This window comes from Lemur catta, chromosome 4 (genome assembly GCF_020740605.2).
Source record: "Lemur catta isolate mLemCat1 chromosome 4, mLemCat1.pri, whole genome shotgun sequence".
Lineage (NCBI taxonomy): Eukaryota > Metazoa > Chordata > Mammalia > Primates > Lemuridae > Lemur > Lemur catta.
Window position 1 is genome coordinate 53,886,395 of NC_059131.1, and position 21,738 is coordinate 53,908,132.

Here is a 21,738-nt window from a genome sequence, read left to right on the forward strand (position 1 = left end):
CTACGTGCCAGAATCAGTACTGGACATGGGCGCAAAGACGACCTAGTCCTAGTCAGTGGCTTCAAGAAGCGCGTGGCCAGCAGGGGAAGCAGATACGAGCCCACAAAACTGTCTTAGGAAGGGCGAGCGCTGCGGCAAGCCGAACCTGGGAGCTACCGACAGGCACTAAAGCTTAGTAATTTACCGGTGTAGAGAGAAAGATCCGGGCTGCTCCGAGTCCTGTTCCCAAAGGCCTGCTTCCCCGGCTTGCTGGGCGCACAAAGAAGGGGAACTGCATTTCTCAAGGGAGATGCGGAGCTGCTGGAAACTTTTTGGAATCTATGTTTGCATGTGAAAGAGGGAAATGAAATGTGCCATTCAGATTTCACTTTCTACTTTTCCCGGCCACAGGCTCGGCCTGAGCCCGCTGCAGAGAGAAAGCGCAGTTTCCCCGGGAGGAAGCCTGGCGTCGCGGCGGGACTCGGGGCTCCCCCAGAGCTGGGCGCGGCCGGCGCAGGGCGGAGCGCGCGAGGTCGCCCGCGCTTGGCCCTCGGAGGGTGTGGGGGCTCCCGGGCTCCCGAGACGCGGAGAATGCGACTGCTCCCACTCTGCGGGGGTCGGAGCGGGGCTGGCCGCGCCCGGGGTGTTGTGCGATCCGGGCAGGTGGGCGAGGCTGGGGACCCAGCGGGACCGGCCACCGCCTAGGGCGCGGGGACGTGCCAGGTGCAACCCCAGCGGGGGGTGGGGAGACGAGGCCGGCCCCTCCCCGGGCACCTGCCGCGGCGGGCCGGACCCTGGGCCCCAGGTGCGCTTTGCTCCCTGAGGGATTTTCCGGTCCCGTGGGCAACGGGACAACCAGGAACTCAGGCTCAGTCTCCACCCCGAAGTGGGGCGGATCCGCCCAGGATAAGACCCGCTGTCCGGCCCGATCAGAGTGTGACCTCCGCGGTCGCAGGGGACGAGCGCAGCCCCGTCTCGGCACGAGAGGTAAGGGGGCTCTCGGCCAGGAGTGCTGGGCTCGGGGAAGCGGGTGCCGCGGCCGGGAAGCGCCTCGCGGGGGTATCCGGGCCCGCGCCGCGCCGCGCCCAGGAGAGGGTGCCCGCCGCCGGCCTGCGGGCGGCCCCGGGGCTCGCTGCGCGTGGGCAGGAGCGGGGCGAGCACGGCCCTTATCCAGGCACCCTCCAAAGGACGGCCAGAGCGGGCTACACAGCTCGGGATGCCAGCCAGAGACCACGGCAGTTACTTAGTGCGTCCCCGTGCTGGGCTTGGGAATCCAAAAGAAAGGATTGGGTCAATATTCCCTGGCGCTCACTCAGTCTAACACTGCTTACAGTTTACTTTAATTCTTTACTCCACTTAAGAAACTTACTCCTTTCTCCTAGTTTCTTACCACTTTCTCTCCTCCTGTATCTAACGCCCTTAGCACAGAGCTGGGCTGAGGCCCATGCTCTGAGTCAGCCAATGGCAGTCTCACCCTTTTGTCATGGCTTTGACCAGCTGGAGACTTTGGGACCAAAGAGGATTGCTTTTCTACACTCTGCCAACTGGAAGTGCTCCCCACGTCGATGCAAGTCTTCTGTGAGCTGTGGAGTATTGTGGGTCCCGAGTAACACGTCTCTCATGAAAACCGGGCACCTGCTCTCTCTGGCTGAGAGTGGGAAGGATGGATAGGGTGCCCTCCGCCAAATGATTCAGGACACCCCACCTCCCGCTTCCATTGCAAGTCTCTCTGTTTAGCCAAGCCCTAGCTTTTTAATTGATGACAGAGAGGTGGAATAGCAAGCAGGAGAGGAAGAGGGCACGAGTGAGAAAATGAGTAACTCAGTAACTCGGCCACCCAAGAGCTGCTGACTTCCCTGATCCCTATCAGGCCAAGGCCATCCTCACTCAGTTCAGGTCAGATTTCTATTCATTTGGGGATATACATGCAAGTACACCCCTTACCCCACATACATACATGCATGCAGATGCACAAACACACAACTACTAGATCAAGGGCATCTGTGAATTTCCCTCCTAGACGTACTTGCTTTTGCTTAGGGATAATTTTTCTTTGAAAGCAATTTAGAGAGTAACATACACAGTCAAGCTGGACCACAGTAGCCCTCAGCATTTAAAGGGTGAGCATCCTGGTCATCCCCAGACTCACGTCTGGTGGCATTTCTTTGTTAACATTCCTGATCTTGCATGTCTGCCTATAGATTAAACCTGTTCTTCTCCAAGGGAGATCAAGGTAAATGGCAGGTACTGGGGCTGGTGGGCAAGGTGCCAGGGACTACCTGAAGCTTCAGAATAAACAAGGGGGTGGGATTTTCCTTGAGTATCAATTTTACCCAAATGTTCGGGGATAAAAACACTGGAGTAGAATCCAAAAATTGTATACCTTTTTAATCTAAAACAAGAAACTTGAAAAGTGTTTTGCTTGGGCTTTGGGCTGTGATTTGGCCCAAACCTAGCCTTTAAGGGTTTGTTTTCACTGCAATTAGGGCTACTTATGCAGGCAGTTTGAATGTCCTCCCTGGAGCAACTTTGAATAATACTCACTTTATTTAATCTCCACTTCAACCTGAGATGGGGTTATTAACATTGGTTTACAGATGAGAATCCCAAGGCTCCAAGTCGTGGTTCTTAGGAGTTTAGACTGCTTGTGAACTGAGGCTTAAATCCCGCTGCTGGGATGCTAAAGCTTGTTCTTTTATCCTCTCTGCCCTCCTATGACTCCATCAGTGCTTGGTTCATAGTGATTTGGGATTTGGATTTGTGGCTTCTTGGCTTATTAACTAAATCTTGATCAAATGTTTTTCTTTTCTTGTTTAACTTTCTCCTTGTCAAGCAAGCTGTCATATGAAATGTAGCTCAATCGGCCTGTGGACTAGGTAAACCTGCTGGGGCAGGGCCCTTTGTCAGACAAAGTCCTTGCAATGGTATCAGGTCATGGGCACTGAGGGGCCTGATCTTGGCTTCAGAGCCTGGACCCCCCCTCTTGAGCCAGGCTGTGTCTTAGTCTGTGAGAGCTCTGCTTCTCTATGATGCTGCTGTTAACATCTAATGTTCACCAAGTGTTTCCTATGAGCTTGGCCCCATGGCAAACACCTGGCATGTTGTTTTATTAAATTTTCACCCATATTGGGTGGATGCTAGTATTATCATCACTAATGTACAGATGAGGAAACTGAGCCACAAAAGAGTTGAGTAATTTGCTCAAAGTCACATACTGACAAGTGGTACAGCCAGGATTTGAGCTTGGCACGAGGATTCTATATCCCATGCTCTACCACTCTTTAATACTGTATAATGGGTTAAAAGTGGGGGAATCAGCTGGAAAAGGCAAGGCTGGGAGATTAGGCTGACTGTGGGGCTGGATTCTTTCACAAGGGAAGAGATAGAGTCTATGTCCAAACCACTTGTCCAAGGTGAACTTGATATTGATCTGGGTCATACTAAGCATCCAGGAGGTCTCAGCAGATAGGTGAGCAGTGGAGAGCAGAGATGGAATGAGAACAATGTGCTGTCATGATTCTGGTGGCCATTCTTGTGGGAGCCAGACTTAGGGCAGCACCTAAAGGCAGGGGTGCACCTTGGGGAAGGGTCTTTGGGAGCTAGACAGGAGGTTAACAGCCTCTATGAGAAGGACAAAGGTTCGTTTATTTATTATATATATATAATGTGACAGGCAATAGAAATTCAAGACTGAAACACACAGACCCTAAGGGAGATAAGTAAATCAACAATTCAAAAATCATAGGACGGAGCAATAAGTGGTTTGATACATTCATTATGCACAGACTGCCATGGAATAACAGGAGGTGCACCTAACTCCATCACGAGTGATCAGAGGGTTCCTGGAGAGGGAAGCTTTATATTGAGGCAGGATTGGAGAAGAAGGGTTTGTGCACAGGCACGGAGATGAGAAGGCAAGACCACGGCACTCTGGAGGAGTGGCATGTCTATCAGAGCAGCCTAGCCCCGGAGGTGGAGCTGGACGGCCCTTGCAAACTAAGGTTGTTCTGTAGGACTATACAAGCCAGCCCTGGGGGATGGGTCCTAGAAGGTCCAAGGATCCCATATTAAGGACTGCCCGCCTGGATTGTAATCTCTGTTTCCTTTTGCATCTGTTCCCGTGCCTGGCCCAGTTATTTAAAAAATGTTTTTGGATAAAATGAAAGTACTGGGTACCAGGAAGTAAATCAAGGTAGAGATTCAGCCTTGGAGAAACATGACTCCTTTTTCCCTGCTTAAATCTGGCCAACTCACCAACGTTCACCTTGGACATGGTCTGCTTTCCCGATTGACTTAGTCTAGGTTAGGGGCCTCTCCTACGTGCTCTCTCTCTGTGATTCCCCCAGCACAGGATGTTCATGCCTCATTATGTCTGATCACATGCCTGCCTCCTCCACTCAGCTTTGAGCTCCACTGAGGGTGGGGGACCATGCAGCTCCCATCCTCTGGCTAGCAGAGTGCTGAGCACATAGTGGGTGCTCACTAAAGGTGTGCGGAATAAATGGACAATTTCCCATGGCCTGCAGATTTTAGTCCAGGTTCTAAACCTGGCCTGCCACAAAATGATCCAGTTTTGAAAATTACTTTTGCAGCCCTTGCTCCCTTCATGGTGTCCTTAAGCTCCAGCTCAACTCCAAACTAAGTACTCTTTTTCATGTAAGTTACCATTTGTAATCATAACTGAAGCTTCATTTTTATTGTCCTCTGCCTGGAAACCCCTTTCCCTGTTGAAATCCCATTATTGTTCAAAGCCTAAGTCAAATGAGAGCTCTCTGAATCTTTTTGAAAGTAGAGGGACTTTGTCTGTCTCTGCCCACTCTACAACTCTAATAATAGTGCTGCTTTGTCACTAGATGCGTTATATACCCATTCTGTTTCTCTTACTAGGTTACAAGCTCCTTGAGAGCCAGATCATGTCTCCTCCATCTTTGTTTCTCCTGCCATGCCTTGTACATGATAGGGGCAGAATGAATATTTAAGTAAGGACTGTGAGTACCTGCATACACAGCAAGTAGCAGTTTTGGAACTGGAGTCCAAAGACCACCTGTGTAAGAATCAGGGCCTGGACTAAGGTGTGACAAGAATACCAGGGGTGCTTATTTAAACTTGATTAAATGAGGTCTCTGAGATTTACTGACTCAAGCCCTAGAGTCCAGGGTCCTGCCCCCCAAATTGGTATTTCTAAATGCATCCTAGGTGATTTTTGTGCACTTTGAATTTGAGAACTTTCCTCCATGCTAGGTGCTTTACAGTCTATATTAATTAGAATCCTTTTGAAGCCATAGCTCTAGATGTCATGTCATGACAATATCCAAGGCCAGAAAAAAGGGACAACTTGGCTAGCTGACTCTATCTTTTTAGCCTGGGGGAAAATCTTTCTTTGAAGCTGCAGGTTTGTCTTTATTTCTCATTGGCCAGAAGTGGATCACATGGCCGCTCTTAAACTATTCGTGGCAGTTGGAAAGGGGTTGCCTTGAAGCAATCATTATTTCCTCCTGGTTTAGCAAACCCAATCCCCCAACAGAAAGAAGGTTCTCTTAAGGAGGAAGGAAGGTTGACATGATTGCTAATTCTCACAGAAATCCCTTGCAGTAACTTCTACTATCCCAATTGTATGCCAAAATAAATCAGCTCTCATAGGTGGGGTTAAATCTGGAGGGCAGAGCAGGGACTGGAATTCGGTTCTTGTTCTGGATTCTCAGCCTATGCCAGCACCCATATGTGGGAAGAGAATTTAATTTGGAGTTTCACAGATATCATAAAATAACAGATCTGGCCTGCCAGGAATAATGCATGCTTGCAGTGGATAGTTTTGAGAACTCTACTGTTTAAACAACCTTTGGCAAGCACAACATTTCTTGAGTGATGTTTATGTAGGTATTTTTTAAAGTGTCATGATGCCCCTCCCATTAACATAATTTATCCCCCTCCCCATCCCTTATACTTGATGTAAGATCATGAGTGGCAGTCTACACTTATGAAATATCCATAGGGTGGTTTGGGGACCTTTTTAGGCATCAGTAGTTGGAGTCTAGAATTATTGCCATGGAAATGAGGTTCTCAAACTTGAGAATGTATCAGAATCACCTGGAGGGCTTCTTGCATTCTTTCCTCAATTTTTAATTATTTATTTTTTATTTCTTTTTAGAGACTGGGGTCTTGCTATGTTGTCCAGGCTGGCCTTGAACTCCTGGGCTCAAGTAATCCTCCCTCCTCAGCCTTCCAAGTAGCTAGAGGTACAGGCACATGCCATCATGCTGGGCTAAATTGAACTTATGAGTAACTAAGTTATATTAAAATGTAAATATAAACAATTTATATTTACAACAACTCATCATTTCCTAATTCTTTTACTACCTTTTACTATGTTATCTATGCTGTTGAAGTTATTTATGTCTATTATATCTGTGTGGTGGAAATAGTATATAGTGGTGTGCTACTGCTCATTTATTCCCAACTCTAAGTTCAATGACATCACATTAGTAACTTGAAACTGGTCACATTAGTAACTTGAAATATTGGTGGAAATATTTACACCAAAGAAGTGGCTACACATCAGGATTTTTTTTCCTTGGAGAGCCAGCTGTTAAGTTTGTCAGCACATGCCTGACCTTCCCATATCTTGTGTGGCAGGGTTGGAGTAAGTTTGCAGGAATAAAGCACCAGTCACTTGGGATCTACCAGACCATCTTTTTTTAATTGAATTCTAGCCCTTTCCAAACAGCCCCGCCTCTGGGTGTTTTTGCGATTCCTAAAAAAAGAGGTTTTGGCTAAGTTTAGTAGGAGGGAAACAAGATGGATCATGTAGCAAGCAAACTAGTATAACCTCACGGGTGAGCTCCCTCAACTGTAAAATGAAAGGGCTGGGAGAAAATTAGTAGAAATAAAATAAAATGATTATTCTAGCAATGGGGAAGAGATACTTTTAAAAAGTTTTATTATGGACATTTTCCAATATATACCCAACTGAGAGAATAGCGAAATGAACCCCCATGTAACTGTTCATCACCCAGCTCTACTATTATCAACATTTCACCAAAAGGAGACTTTCCTAACTACTGAACTAATAAGAGAGAGGAATACCAAGGAAAAGATAGATTGGTACAATTTAAAATTTTTCTTCCAAATTTTGACTATATGAAACCAAAAGGAAAATATTATAATAAATGAGAAAAATATTTATAATTAATTTTAGATATATAATATTAAAATTTATAATATATCGTAATTTATATAAGTATGTTAGTAAAGCATCAAGATCCTAAAAATGAGCAAAAAATGCAAACTGATAATTTACAAAGAATACAAGCAGAAAAAAAAAGAAGGATTCAATGTTCCTACTATTAATTTAAAGACAAGTTAATAATAAGGCTTACTTTTATACGTAAATATCAATTTATAGGTACATTAATATTATATATAATCATTAATTACTGTGTAAACCAATAATTTATATATTAATAATAAATATATTAATTTATAAATAAATAAATAAAACCAGAAAGCTAGCTTATGGCTGACTGGGCTTTGGATATCCTTGTAAATTTGGAGGACAACTGGAAACATTCGTAATTATCAGATATCACAAGCAATAGGTCAAAAGAAGAAAATATCTACAAAGCTGATCATAAAGATTATAGTTATGGTAGAAAAAAACTCAACAACCAATAGGAGGGACATTGAGTTAATTATAATATATATCAACTTGATGGAAGAGTATAAATTCAGTAAAATGTTAAATGTAGTGATTGTGTAGAATATAGAAAATTAAGTAGAAAGAGGAGAACACAAAATTATATACATAGTGTGATTTCGACTGTGCTAAAAGACTGGAACAAACAAAATGAAAGTAGATGGTGAGTTTACATTGTTTTAAAATGTCCTTTATGTGTTTAATAATTTACCAAATAAAATGAAAGGGGGAAACAGAGGATTACTAAAGGCATTCCAGTCTCTAAAATTCTATGAATGTGAATCTTTTCTGTTTGTAGGTGTGGAAAGATCCATTCTTTTTAGCATTACCATGAAAAATTCTACCTCTCCTCCCATTCTGCAGAGTTTGGGGAACAAGTTTATCAGATCGCACAAGCAACTTAAATAATAACAAAGCATTAATAATAATAATATTATAACAGCTAGAGGGAAGGAGAGGTTAATAATGACAAATAAAATTAGCACTGACTGTCCAGGATCCATGGTTCATTGTTACTACCATAAGATCTTGAGGTTGCTAAAACAAATCCAAATAAATTTTCTTCCAAGTTTATGTAATGTCTTTAAAATTCAAAAATAAAGGTTAATTTTAAAAAGCTAACTAGTATTTTGCTTTATCTTTTCTGTGATTTCTTGAGGTGCTAGTATTAAATTTTCTATGACCTTAGCAGATAGTCTTTACTTCTTTTAGAAGGATTCCATTTTCATAAAAAATAAAAATTCTGTTGAAACCAACCAGTAGTGAAAAGGGTGATATTTAGATATGATTTTATAAGTCCTTTTTAAATACACATGTGCTTTAAAAATCTAAAATCTGTTGTTTGCTTGATTAAATAGAGAGAGGGAGGAGAAGAATGGTCATAGAAAATTAATCTTGGCCTTGATGTGCTGAATATGAAGTATTTACACCAAAATCTTTAGTCTCAGAAGATTTACCAATATTATTACACTAGGTATTTTTCATTCCCTGTTTAGAATGCTGTGTTATTCTGCCAAATATTGAGGATGCCCAATAGTTTCCTGAGTGTTTCTTCTGAATAATTAAGTGGATTATTCTCAGGGATAGATTCTTCCTTTAAATATTTTGAGGCTCTGTTCCTTTTTCTTTGTTCTCTAGCATTTTGTTATAGGTCCATATTATGTTTTTCTTTTTCTTTTTTATCAAATAGGGAAATGAAGGCACTGAAAAGATAAATAAGTTTTTTGTGTGTGAAATTTAAAGAAATACTCTGATCATTCATGTAAAGTGTTTAAAATAGTATCTGACCTGATAAGTGCTCAATCAACATTAGCTATGATAATTAGTATTAAATAACATGAGAGATATCTGGAGTAGTGCTATCCAATAGAAATATAAAGTGAGCCACATATACAAATTTGAATGATCTAGTTGTTACATTTAAAAAAGTAAAAAGACAGGAAAAATTAACTTTAATAATATAGATTATTTTACCCAATATATTCAAAGCATTATTATTTCAGCATATAATCAAAATAAAAATTATTAATGAGACATTTTACAGGCTTCTTTTTATACTAAATCTTAACATCTGATGTGTATTTTACACTGACAGCACATCTGAATTTGAATGCTAAATTTTCACCAGAAATACTTGACTTGTATTTAGAGTTCATAAAATGTGCAGTTTTCGTGTAAATTCACATGCTCAAATTTTGAACGTACTTAAAAATTTTCCAATAACTAAATCAAGTATCCAAAAATAATTTTCCTTTAATATTTGCATCCACATTGAAAACACCAGTTCATCTTTTTTAGAAGAATTTGACTTTGAAGTGAAAGGCCTACCTACTGCATCTGTCCAAGTTAAGCAAATTCACTAACTCTCACATCAGTTTTGTCTCTTTTTCTTTGCTGTGCCACTCTCGATGTTTCTGCCACTCCACTCAGTTCTACATTGGTAACAGGCCTTCATTTTAAATGTTAACATATGTCCATACTTTTTTTAAACTAGAGAATAAATTAATTATGTTATAATTAAAATAAATAAATTTAATTACAATGACAATTAACATAGGTATCACTGTACCTTATGCTCTCTGTAAAACATATTCAGAAAAAACATTCAAATATTGCATCAGTCCCTAGAAAAATACCATTCAAAATGAATAAATCTGTTGGCACCAACTAGATGAGTGATTGTATGTAATGCTAGAAGAGTGGCCACGTGCTTGACATGTGCCCTACACATGCAATGGTTAAAGTGAAAGGTAGCACTAAGAAAGCAATAAAGTTGTGTATAATGGGAAAATATTTTATGCTGCATCAATTGTAAAATTTAAATTTAATTAAAATGAAACCAAATTTAAAAATTTAGTTTCTTAGTCGCTCTAGCCACACTTTAGTTGCTCAGTAACATGTGGCTTGTGGCTACTGTCTTGACATATAGAGACTGTACGCCAAAGACGGGGGTGGGGAACAGAACACCCTTAATCCCAGCCTGTGCAGCTTTTTGTGTTAGCGTGAGCTTTACAGCAGGAGAGGGGTTGTTTGTACAGTGCTTGGTCTAATTCCCAGTTTCTAGCTGGTGTTCTCTTTGTTCCTGCTTTTTCTACCCCTGATACCTGGTTCTCTGAGAAAAAATAAATAAAAAATTTAAAAATATTTATATATATAAAATACCTCCCAGCATGCATTTCTTTCAGGATTCTCACTTATCACGTCTCTCTGAATCCACTCTGGCAGCATGGTTTCCGCCCCAATACCTCCTGGTCTGTTTGGGGATGAGCAGGGCCAGCAGTTGGCCTACCTCACAGCTCCTCACAACTCAGGGTAGGGTTTTCTGGATGGATCCCCACATCAGACAGAACTGGTAGAGAAATATAACCCATTTCCCTACTCTCTCTCTCTTTCTCTCTCTCTGTCTCTCTCTCTCTCACACACACACACACACACCCTCCATCCAGCTCCATCTGCCTTAAGTTGGTTTCAGTTCCTCTCAGCTTCTGCCTAGTCTTCTCAGTTTTGTCATGAGTTTCTCCCTTCCCATGGCTTCAGGAGGTTTTGAATGAGGAATTGGGAGCGGCTGCATCAGAAATAGCAAGTTCCCTGTGTGAATCAGAAATCCACTGTGGAAGAATTTTAACAGTTCTGTTTTTGTGTTCTTCTGCTAAAGTCAGCTTGAATTCTGGAAAGATTTGGGAACAGAACCCTGCCCTGGCCCCATGAGGGAGTGGCTGAACCGGTGGGAGAAGGGGTTGCCCACAAAGCTGGAACTTGATTATTTGCACGGCAAAAAATGAGACTTTGAAGACAGTAGTGTTTGTCCTCTGCTCACTTCCAGTTCTCTGGGGTTGAGCCAGTATAAATCTGTGGAGGAAAACTGGGCTGGCTGCTTTTCCTGTTCCTTCAGAGGGAGTCTTCTTCCTTCATGGGCAAATACACCTGGCGATGTACCTTTGGAGCCAGAGAGAAAGGGCTGTGCTGTGCTAATTTACATTCCCACCAGCAATGTGTAAGGGTTCCCTTTTCTCCACACCTCCTGTACTTCAGTCTCTCATTCGGATTCAGTCTGTTCTATTCCCTTCCTGCACCGCAAGGATTTTGTAAAGAAAGATGGACTGGATTTTAATTTCTCTGGAAAAGATTATAAGAGACAGACCATATGCTAGATTCAGGCGTCTTAGTTTTCCCGATAAGGTGCTCTTCTTGTTTTATCCTTGAGACTTATGATTGCTAAGACAAAAAAAGAAATCAAGAGTACTGGTCAGGCCAGATACAGTGGCTCACGCCTGTAATACTAGTACTTTGGGAGGCTGAGGCATGAGGATTGCTTGAGGTCAGGAGTTTGAGACCAGCCTGAGCAAAAACAAGACCCCGTCTCTACAAAAAACAGAAAAATTAGCTGGGCATGGTGGCATGCTCCTGTAGTCCCAGCTGCTCAGGAGGCTGAGGCAGGAGGATGGCATGAGCCCATGAGTTTGAGGTTGCAGTGAGCTAGGATGACACCACTAACTACACTCTAGCCGGGGTGACAGAGTGAGACTCTGTCTCAACAACAACAATAGCAACAAAGAAGAGCACTGGTCAACCTTGGAATTTGGTCTCAAGATACAGTGGTCTATAGTTTTTGATCCCCAAGGAGAGACTGTGGTGGCCCACATGCGGATGGACATGTGAGAATCCCTGGTGATAGAACAGACAAGAACTGTAGATCAACACCAATAGTTTGTGATAAACTTGTTGGGGTTCTTGTGTGATCAACTACTGAGCATTGCTGTATTAGATTCTCACTCACAAGTTTACCTATGGTGTTTCTGAAGGAGGAACATGGAATTACGTGACCTTGCACATTTCCTTAAGGCACTTTGATTCTAAAATAACTCTGAGAACAGATCAGGAAACACAATGTAACCCTGTGGCAAAGCCTAACCATGCTTGACAGATTTTCTCTTTAAATTGTTATACTTGAGGAGACATGATTTTATCCATGAGGCTGTGCAAAAGCCATATGGATTTCTGGATTCCACCGAGTTGGATTTTGCCTTAGAGTGGGTATTGCTAAATGAAGAGTCACAGCGGGTTTCCTACAAAGCCGAGACTTTGGCCTCTAAGGTTGTATATATGTATATTACTTTATTGAGGCACAAGACACATATCATAAAATGCACAGACCTTGGTTGGTTAGTTTGATGAGTTGTTTTTTTCTTAAACAGTTCACATTTTTAAAAAACTTTAAAAAATCGCAGTAAAATACACATAAGAAAAAATGTACATTTCAGTCACATTAAGTATATTAATATTGTTTTGCAATAATCACCACCATCCATCCACAAAACTCTTTTCATCTTGCAAAACTGAAACTCTGTACTGTTAAACTGTAACAATTAAACTGTGCTATTAAACTGTAACTCCCCATGCCCCCTCCCACCAGCATGATTGTTCTACTTTCTGTCTCAGTGACTGTTATAAGTAACTCATATAAGTGGACTTATACAATATGTATCCTTTTGTGAATAGCTTATTTCACTTAGTATTATGTAATGCCCTTAAGGTTCATCCATGTTGTAGAATATGTCAGAATATATTTTCTTTTAGAGGCTGAATAATATTCCACTGTATATGTATACCACATTTTGTTTATCCATTCATCTGTTCAAGGACACTTGGGTTGCTTCTACCTTTTGGCTATTGTGAATAATGCTGTTGTGAGCACGGGCATGCAGTTATCTCTTTGAATTTCTGCTTCCATATCTTTTGGGTATATGTATACACAGAAGTGGAATTGCTGGATCATATGGTAATTCTACTATTTTTTTTTTTTTTTTAGAGACAGGGTCTCACTCCGTTGTGCTGGCTAGAAAGCAGTGGCATCATCATAGCTCACTGTAACCTCAAACTCCTGGGCTCAAGCAATCCTCCTGCCTCACCCTCCCAAGCAGCTGGGACTATAGGTGCATGCCACGAGGCCCAGCTAATTTTTTGTATTTTTGCAGAGACAGGGTCTTGCTCTGATGTCCAGGCTGGTCTCCAACTCCTGGTCTCAAGTGATCCTCATTATCAATGATGAAACTGAGGCACAAGAGGCTATATGTTGGCCCAAATCACACAGCTAGGAAGTGTGTGTAGGAGGATTATAAACTCAAGTGGTTGCACTCCAGGGTTCCATCCTTATGGAGGAAGGATGGTGTGGTCATTGAAGTTATGAAGTTTCTGCTTGTCTGAATGACTATCCTGTGAAATTAGAAACGAAGGTGGGAAGTTGGCTGCACCATACTTGGGTCTGGACTGTCCCTTTGCAGTTTTTCATCAGAAGGATGGCATTGGTTCTCCCATTCTAGGGTGAACCTGTGCTGCCCGTGATGGCAGCACCTCCCAGACCTTGGGTCAGCTGAAAGAACCTAACACATTATTACCATGCACATTACCCAGAAGATGGACCCATCACTTACGTGTAGATAGGGCTGTTTCCTGCCTATAAAATGAAGGAGTGGGCTGGGTGCTCGCCAAAGGCTTCTCCACCCTGACAATCCAACCCTGACAAAAGGGCACTCACTCTGGGGGCACACTGTCCCCTCCATTTCTACTTCTGCTGTCTTTGCATACTTACATCTCAGCCTTGGAATTGCTCTCTCACCTGTGGTTTGCTTGACATTTTGATCTGAAATAGGGGAAAACCAACTCTGAGTGATCAAAAGAAGAACTGTGCTTTTAAGTCTGAAGGGGAGCTGCTTCTAATAGCACGAGCAGTTGCCATCTAGGGCTGGAAAAAATGTCATAGCTGTGCCCACCACATCCTTAGGCTTTGAATGAAAGCCTGTAATGTTTTCAGTTCATAGCAAAAGCTAGAAAAGCTATTTTTGGCACTCCTTTCTCTCTCTACTGGTATGTACTGGATAATCTTAATATTGCTGGCACTAGAATAAACATAACCAAATGGGGTCATTAAATCTAACCTCCTTTGACACTGAATGCAGACTACTCCAAAGGCATGACGCATCAGTCAGTCTCTGAAGTAGGCTGTACTTTAGGCACTTTTATATTGTGGTGGGATCAGCCATGACCTTCCCACCTGCACTAAGCACAGGATGCTGGGTTGTGGTATAAGGGGAGGCACAGAATGTGTTTGGGTGGAATCCTTATGTCCCTCTTAGATGGAGATGGCACAACTCTGACCACGTGTCTGCTCAAAGAGACATTATCACAGAGCTGTGCCACGTTGTTCTCCCACTAGAAAGACTGTGACTGAGGTGGGGCAGGGTGTGTGGGAATTAGAAATGCACTTTCTCTTTAAATGGCCGCTAGCCTTGGACTAAACACTTTTGACTGAGAGCCATCTGTCTGCCGGTGAAAGTATGGTCCAGTTTCCATCAGATAATTCTGGGAGAGGAATGTTCTTGTTGCTGTTGTTGTTTTGTTTTTTTGCATCCAGCTTGTTAAAGATAGGAAGAACAAGGAAGTGTTTAGCTCAGCAAGAAATGTGACAATTTAAAGTTTTTATTCCATCATTATTCTAAAAGCTTCTAGAATTGTCATCTGCCTTTACACATAATTGTACACGTGTGTGTACATACATGTATTTGGCATGGTATAATATGAAGTCTCTATAGGCAGACAGAGCTGTGAAAACATAGCTCTCGTTCCCTACTACTGAGTGACCTTGGATACTATGCTTAGCTTGTCTAAAACTTAAATTATCATATCTAGTTCACTGGACAATGAGGGGACAAAAGGATACAATATGGATAAAATATCTAAGCATTCAATAAAACTAAATGGTCAATAAATATTTATTTTAAAGTAAAGTCCCTCTAGCTCCAAAAGACAGGACAAGGAATGCAAGGCCACTCTCCTGATTCTTAGAGCTACTTAGCAGTGGCAAGCCTGCCCACTGAGGACCGAGTCGCCAAGCCAGAGGGTGACTAGAAGCTGGGAGATGACCATTGAGCAAGGTTGTAGAGTCCTTGCAACAGGAAGGAAGTTCAACCAAATCATCACCAATAGCCTCCAGGATTTTTTTTTTTTTAAATGGTGGGTTACTCTTAAACAGACAAGGGATAGGCAATAATAGTCTGTTATGAAAGGTGTACAGGTGGACATCAAAGTGTGTCTTTTAGCACCTAGAATGGTACTTGGTGTGGGGCAGCATTCAGATGAGGTTTGTTGAATGAGTGAATGAATGAATGAACACAAAACATCAGTAAACTGTCACATCAGTCCCATGACAGTGAGCAATAATCAGCATTGCCACTACATCAACTTCTCGTTTCTGCGGTCACTGGCCTGAGACGAGGGGAATCCAAACAGTTTGTCTGCAATTAAAAGGCAGAATAGTTAAAAACAACAACAACAAAAAAAAAAAAAAAAAAAAAAAACCCAACAACAATGAAAAAATAGTCACCAGAATTCCAAAAATCTCTAGTCTACAGGTGACACAAGGAGTCACTCAGATAACAACAACAGAAAACATTTACTTAGGAAAATCTGAAGTACTGTACAATGTAAGCTGAATACAGTATGTAGAGAAACAAGGTGGGGCAGCTACACATTTATAAAGCTTATTAGAATATACTTTGATTTACGCTCTCCTTGAGACTTACTCCTGGGGAAACTGAGACAAAACATTTAACAAGGCAGGGATTAAGCTAAGCGTGCAGGACCCAGCCACCTTTCCCAACAGTCATTTAGGCCACCTTGACTCTCTTTTTATTTTTATAAAATGTAGACATTTAACCCTACTGCTTAATACAAAGCAGAGCTCACCACAGCCAGTTTTCATACTGTACACCTGGCTGGCTTTCCAATCAGACATATGGGTGTTTGATCCCAGTCTGCCCATATGCTAAACTGTGTGACCTCAGGCAAATAACACAGCTTTTCTAAGTCTCAGTTTTTAACTTGCAAAGTGGAAATAATAATCATTATTCCAATAGTTATTGGGTAGCTTAACTCAGATAATGTAAAGGAGTATTTAGTAAGTGTTCCTTCCCTCCTTCCTTTGCCTGTTAGACAAGGAGTAGAGTAAAAACTTTAATAGACTTTGGCATGACGGGCAGAGAAGGAGTGGGATGTTTTAAATTATATGTAAAATATGGTTTTTGAATCATTTGTGGATTGAAATTATTATGGTTGTCCTCCACAATGCTATGAATAACTGGCTAGTGCTGGGTTAGAATAGATTTTTATCTAGGATTGCTTAACAGACAGGTCTCCAAATGTTTGCATTCATTTAGCTTACACATTTTGCCCTTGAATAAATGTTTGAAAATGTTTATTTCTTCCCACTCAAACCCCATCACTGCAACAAAGCTTCCTTTACCTTTGGAAGGATCTAAGGTAGGAGAAAAAAAAGCAGAAAAAAAAGAGTTGTTTTCATGTTCCTATTTCATAGATGGTTTTGAAAGCCTTTAGTGCTTGGGTGGAGCCCAGTCACACCCTCTGAAAATCCACAGCCAGTGGTTTAAATTTGTCATCCTTATGGGACGTAAAATGAAACCATGTACCAAAAAGAAATGGTGAATGACTCACACACATGTGATCTTCCAGGGAGGAGACGGATTCAGTAAGAATGTGCCACGAGGCCGGCAAGTCCCTTCATAATGTATGCTCTGGTCGCCTGTGCTGGGATGTGGGTCAGTGTTGGGACTCTGAATGGAGGCTGCCAAGTGAAGCTGGGGTCTCAAGAAGAGCATCCATTGCTGGATATGAATTCACCACAGTGCAACATCCAGCAGACCCAGAGAAACTGTATTCCTTAGCACACCAAGAAGGAGTTCCACTCTTGGGAAGGGTTCCTGTCTACCAGGCTGGCCACACTGCAACACACATATACACACGTACAAACACACATGTGCTACCAATTTATTTATATTAAGAAATATATTGTTACTTAGGCAAAAATACTTATGTTCCAACACTTGTAGACAAGTCCAGTTGGGAAGCCAAACTCTAGTCCAACAGTTGCTTGGCAGCCAGGGAATCAGAACAAAAGGTATTAGATGAACAGAATGCACCTTCACAGACGGGATATAACGGAGCCCTAGACCACCGGACCCACCCTTTCCTTAGGACAGGGCTTTGATGAAGATTTCAAAGGAAGCCTCTGTGGCAGTTTTGTGTGGGGCTTGTATGACACAATCTTTCTTTAAATATGCTGATACATTTCAGAAAGCCTGCTTCAGCCCAGGAGCCATTCTTTCCCATTAAGATGAGTTTGCATATCTTTGTTTTGATGGGCATTTGCTGATTTTACTAGTCTAATGCTCAGGGATCTACTTTGCCTGCTTTCCGAATTCTGGGTAAGAGGGGAACTGCAGGATGCCATTCCCTCCACATATGGCACGTCCTTGAAATCAGAAGTCCTTTTTCCATGTACCTGCAGTCTGCCGCAAGGACATGAGAAACTTTATACTTGAGTCAGCACCTGGCTTGCGGATTTCTGGCAGTGATACGATAATGTTATAGTGTATCATTTTCCTTCTGGACATCCCCCTGGAAAACAGTAGAGATACATTCTCAACATACCTAATTTTTCTTTAGGAACCCATTATAAATTATTTCCATGAATTTATATAATCTTACTTGAAATAGGTTGAACTTCTTTGCAACTTATTTTTCCCTTATTTAACTGCTATTGGGATAGATCTCACACATTTAATTCCCAGCTTTCTTTTATTGTCTCTAAAACTTTGTCTTAAAAACTTAAGGAGCCCTATCCCAGGTCCTAGGTGTAGACAGTTTGGATGTTGTTAAGAAGCTGCATTCCCTACCCACATTCTGCATAACCCTGAGTTTTCTTAGACATCACTAAAAAAATGTGTCACCTTCAGTCTTTATCCCTTGATCTTGAAGAGTCCTCATGCTCTTTGGGGTCATTTGAAGCACCTCTGAAATGTGAGTGTGTTTACATTTTACAGATGTAAAAACTGAGGTATAGTTGCTGCTTATTTTGCCCCATCTGTGAGGAACTTTCAAAACCCCAGCACAGTCTGAGTCATTGTGAACTGGGTCATATTGTTCTGTTTCTGGATTATAGGAAGGCCTTTAGAGAGAAAGAACAAAGGAATCAAGGAAGCTGAGGTAGCACAGAATTTCCTACAGACGATCTGCGAAGAGCACGGCACTGCAGGACAGGTGGACAGTGGGGGCGGGTGGGTGGCTCTAGGTGGGGCTTTGGGAAGAAAGACCTTGCATCCCTTGGGAGCTGGTCACTTTGTGCGGCTAAGAGGAGCTCTGCAGCAATTTTGTGTTGTGAGGTGCAGTTCTTTCCCTCCTTTTCTGCCCCCCTCGTCCTTGCCAAGAGTTATCGAGGCCTTTCTGGGTGCCAGGCACTGTGCCAGTAACCATTTGTGTGGACTGGCATTACGTGTATTATCTGGTGTCTGCTGAAAGAGTCAAGGAACACCATTTTCTGTGTTCATTTTATAGTCTATTTAGAAACTCACTTCGTACTGGTGAAACTTTAATAAATTTACAACAGCTGTCTATATAAATGGATTTATGGCTGTGTGCTGTCCACGTCTCAAAATAAATTAGCTAAAAGCACCCTGTGTTCAAGTATGATGCTTTATTGTTTCCTTTAGTAAAATATTTCTTGCTCCTTTAATAATGGCTCTTAGTATTTCCAGAACACTTTGCTCAAGCAGCCTTTCCACTTCTCGATATGCTAAAAAGGAGTGGAAATGTTCACATTAAAGGTTGACTTTTTTGGGAAGTGTCCCCCTTCCCTGCCTTCTCACTGTCATTTATTCCAAAACTATGTGGAAGCAAAGCGGGGAGGACCCTTGCTCCTAAAAGCTGTGTTTGCCAGAGTGGTTGTCAGCCCGACAGCAGCAAGTCAATTCAAATCACATACAAATTGTACTTAATGAGGGATATGGGTACTTTTTTTTTTTTTTAGAGGTAGGGTCTTGCTGTGTTGCCCAGGCTGGCTTCTAACTCTTGGCCTCAAGCCATCCTCCCACCTTGGCCTTTCAAAGTGCTGGGGTTACAGGTGTGAGCCACCACACTGGCCTCACCTTATTAGTTTGTATTTCCTTATGCATCCAGTGAACTGACTCTTGGGGTAACTTCTATCTTTAGTAACTGATCTCAGCACTGCCATGGCTCCACACTGTGGGTGACCACGTGGCCACTAGGAATCAAAGGTTCCTCACCTCTCACCCTCTCATCCTTTCTCTTCTCAAACCACATGTTTTGGTGAGCCAGAGCCATTCTAGCAAATCCCATTTCTGACACCAATTGTATAGGAAAAACAGTTTGTTTTTCCTTATACTCTCAACACTTCACTTCTGGTACCAGATGTGTGGGGGCTGAGGAACCACACTAACCAATTCTCCAGTTCTACAATTTAACTCAATTCTGACATTATCCAGCTGGAGTTAGTGTCATACCCCACAGGTTAAGGGCTCAGTCCCACAATACTGCTCCTCACTTCCGACACCAGTCACAAGTCCAGATTGTCACATGCATTTGTGACCAAATGGCTGTAAATCAGACGTTCCCACACCCCCCATCTTGTGTTTGCTCATGTGCTACAATGGCTCACAGAAATCAGGAAAACCAGTTTATCATTTAAAAAACATGCAGTTCGGGAGCAGCCTGATGGGAGAGACGCATGGGGCTCGGTGTGTGGGAAGGGCTCTGAGCTTCTGGGGCCTCTCCAGGTGCACCACCTTGCTAGCATCTCCCCGTGTTCACAACCTGGAAGCTCTTCGAACCCTCCACCCCTCGCCCCCCACCATCCTTTTGGGTTTTTATTACATAGACATGATTGATTAAATAACTGGCCATTGATGATTAATTCAATCTCCAGCCCCTCTCCCCTCCCCTGAGGTAAAGGGATGGGCTGAAAATTCCAACCCTCTAATTGCATAGTTGGTTCCCCTGGCAACCAGTCCCCCATCCTCATTAATTAATATAAACCTCATTAATATAAACTCAGGTGTGCTTGAAAGGAGCTTGTTATGAATAACAAAACACACTCCTTTCACCCTGATTGTTCTTATCACTTAGGAAATTCCAAGGGATTTAGGAGTTCTATGCCAGGAACAGGACAAAGATCAAATATACATTCCTTATTGTAAGTCACAATATCACCTGGCTCTATTCCATCTTCATCTCTTGCCACACTTGCCCTTATTCACGATGCTTTTATTCATCCCTCAAACACAATAGTCTCATTTCTGCCTCAGGACCTTTGCGCTAAGTGCTTCCTCTGCCTGAAAGAGTTCTCCTCCAGAACTTTGAGTGGCTGGCCTCTTCCCTTCATTCAGTTCTTAGCTTAGATGTCATCTCCTTAGAGACACCTCCTTGATCACCCTGTCTAGGCCAGCTCCTTCCTGGCAACCTAATCATGTCATTCTCCATTCAGGGGTCAGCTAACTTTTTCTGTGAAGGGCCAGACAACAAATATATTTGACTTTGTGGGCCATATGGTCTCTGTCACAACTATTCATTTCTGCTGTTGTAGCATGAATGTAGCCACAGACTTTATATAAACAAATGGGTGTGACTGTGCTCCAATAAGTCTTTATTTGTGGACACTGAAGTTTGAATTTCATATAAAATATTTTTTTGATTTTTTGTAAGCTGTTTGAAAATGTAAAAACCATCCTTGGCTTGTAGGCTGATCCTTGTTCCGTACCATTATCCTGTTATATTTTCATCTCACTGGTATCAGAGATTATTTATTCACTTGTTTATTTGTTGTCCATCTCTCCTGGTAGACTATGTCATCCAAAAGACCATGAGGATGGCTAAATATTAATAATAGAAAGGAGAGCTTTATTGGTGATATAGGTTTGCAAACTAGGAAGAGAGTCTCCTGCTTGTGCCAGAGGTGCTCTCTTTGAAGAGTGACAGGTTGGGTTTTGTGCCTCACAGGCTAGTATCATACACAATCAGTAGGTTTAGGGGAAAAGCTATGCATATTTATGAGGGGAGCCAAGCACATATGTAATGGGCAAACATATACGTAACATACCTCCCATGTTCACTTTGGGGCACGGTTTTGGTATTAAAATGTGATGGAATTTGGCTCCTTATGTCAAAAGGTGAACTATAGACACAAGGACAGTTTGTGTGCAGCCTCTACAAGCTGGCTGAAACTGGCTTACAATCTGCAGTTCCTTACCAGGAAAGAATGTTCATAAGGCTGGTCCTCTGTCCGATTAGAGTTGTAGTAGTCTGAGTTGTAAATCAGAGTTGATAGCTCTTACTGTTAAGGGGTTAGCAAGTATGGTTTTTCTCGTAGGAATTTAGAAATCTGGCATCCCAGCCAGGTCCTGAACCCTCAACCCATAGGTAGCTTTGTTTCCTTAACCTTAGGGTCCACCTTAGTTGACATAGGGGTGTCTATTTTGGTCTCTCGGATCATAGCTGTAAGCTCCTTGAAGGCGAGTTCTTTGTCTCACTCACTGTATTGTCTTTGTCAACTAGAACAGTGCCTGGAATATAGAGGCACTTTATGAATATATGGTGTTGAATGAATAAATCTATGCAGTCCATGAGTCACTACATCCAATAAAGCCTTCCTTCCAAACATCTCGTGTATGTCGTATTCCAGGAGCCACACCCTGCCCAGAGCC

At 42.3% G+C, this 21,738-nt stretch overlaps 1 protein-coding gene across 1 annotated transcript in view; it reads left to right on the top strand.

Annotated features, from left to right (window-relative positions):
• Nucleotides 1-518: 518 nt before the first annotated feature.
• Nucleotides 519-21,738, top strand: part of ANXA4 (annexin A4) — a 51,970-nt gene continuing 30,750 nt past the window's right edge. The window contains exon 1 of the mRNA XM_045549778.1: nucleotides 519-966. The gene's annotated coding sequence lies outside the window, so the exon portion shown is untranslated. The remainder of the gene's footprint in view (nucleotides 967-21,738) is intronic.